This window comes from Grammomys surdaster, unplaced genomic scaffold (assembly GCF_004785775.1).
Source record: "Grammomys surdaster isolate TR1022 unplaced genomic scaffold, NIH_TR_1.0 64, whole genome shotgun sequence".
Taxonomy (NCBI): domain Eukaryota; kingdom Metazoa; phylum Chordata; class Mammalia; order Rodentia; family Muridae; genus Grammomys; species Grammomys surdaster.
The window spans coordinates 14,839,783-14,841,602 of NW_021604566.1; the positions used below are offsets into that span (position 1 = coordinate 14,839,783).

Genomic DNA, 1,820 nt, shown 5'->3' on the forward strand with positions numbered 1-1,820 from the left:
GAGAGAGAGAGAGAGAGAGAGAGAGAGAGAGAGAGAGAGAGAGAGAGAGAGAGAAATACATGTGTGTGTGGGTGCATGTGCCCATTTGTGAACTTGTGGAATCCAGAAGAGGATGTCCAGCATCTCCCTGCCTTATTTCCTTGAGGCAGTGTCTCTCACTGAACCTAGAGCTAGGTTGTTGGCCAGCACACCCTACTGATCTTCCTGTCTCTACTGTCTACAGTGTTGGTATTACAAGTGTAAAGGTAGTCATGCCTGTTTTTTTGCGTAGGTGCTGGGGATTTGAACTCAGGCCCTCATGCTTGCACATGCAAGCATCTTCCAAGCCCCCATTTTGGAACTTTACATTTATTGAGCTTGTCACTCTGTGAAAGTTTAAGTGTGCAGCTTTTTCTTGTTCTTTTGCCTTCTTTCTAGTTTTAATTTATTTTGCACATATTTAGTAGACTGAGTGGTTTAAGTTATAATACAATAACAAGAAAAGCTTTTCTCTTGGGATCTCAGGGTCTGGGAAAGCCCAGTGTGAGTCCTGGGGACAGCTCCATCTTGTAATGTACAAGCCGTGCAGCTTGTAATTCATATCCTTCATCTATGAATTACAAAAGTAGTAGAAGACCATTCAAATCTTGCTAAATTTGAGGCAATCCTTAGCTACTTTAGCCTATATGCTATTCCCTAACATATGTTTTGCAAGCTGTGTTGCTAAGCCATAAAAATAATGCTTGCTATTATGACTAAAATTTTAGTGAAAAAATACATGTATATACATTAATATAGTCTGTTATTCCATCTCACACAGGCCAATCGCAAATATTTGGCAAGTATATATTAATGTCATACTTGTCACTGTGGCTGTCTGCTACCAATAGTAAATAGCACACTTGCATTGGGTAAATTTTCTAAATTATTAAGTTCCTTCTATGTAACCAACATTATGGGATGAAAAAGGAAAAAAGTAAAGTTGCAAGCATCTTGTCCTTGGATGTCAAAGAATGGGGATGTGTTAACTGATCAAAAATCAAACAACACTTCCAGGGACATTGAAGTTTACAATTGTCTAAGGCCATACCCCCCTGAACGCGCCCGATCTCGTCTGAAGTTTACAAACAAGACTGACAGAACAAAAGGATATCAGAGGCAGAAATACATATTGAACTGAGAACCAATTTACTATAACCTGGCTTTGTGGCATTAGAAAATTTGATAATTACTTCAAGTCTCAGCTCATTCATAGATGATATCTACTTTATGTATATAACGGCCTGTGTAGAAAAAATGAACAGGAAAGACACATAAGGTCCTTGGAAGTTTCTAAATTATTGTGTATACAGGAAGAGTGCTACTACCATAACCTGAAACTGACTGAAGCTGATACAGAATTTATAACAAGAAAACGCTTCACAGAAACTTAAGTTTAGACCACCAGGGAGACAGGACATCATTGGAAATAGTGTCAGCAAAGAAATATATCAGAAAGTGAATAACAAATAATGCAGTCATCTAGCACAGAGAGATTGTTATCATACCATTAAGACACCAGAACTTGTATACAATTATGAAGTTCAAGTAAAAAGTAGCTTATAATATTAGACTGATAAGTTTGGATTCATCAAAGAGAAAATCACTACAAGACTCTAGGGTAGAAGAATGAACTATTAATGTGACTCTTGGTATTAGGGTGTAAAAATCAGAAAACACAGGGATTAGAATAGAAAATTAGCATTGTAAAGGCAAATAATGAAGAAGTATGCCTTAAGATATTGAGAGAAATATAGAAAAGAAAGAAAGAAAGAAAGAAAGAAAGAAAGAAAGAAAGAAAG

The 1,820-nt window shown here is 36.8% G+C and overlaps 1 protein-coding gene across 1 annotated transcript in view; it reads right to left on the reverse strand.

Moving 5' to 3' along the window:
* Prex2 (phosphatidylinositol-3,4,5-trisphosphate dependent Rac exchange factor 2) overlaps positions 1-1,820 on the reverse strand; it is a 295,598-nt gene that overhangs the window by 96,274 nt on the left and 197,504 nt on the right. The gene's annotated exons all lie outside the window — the stretch shown is intronic.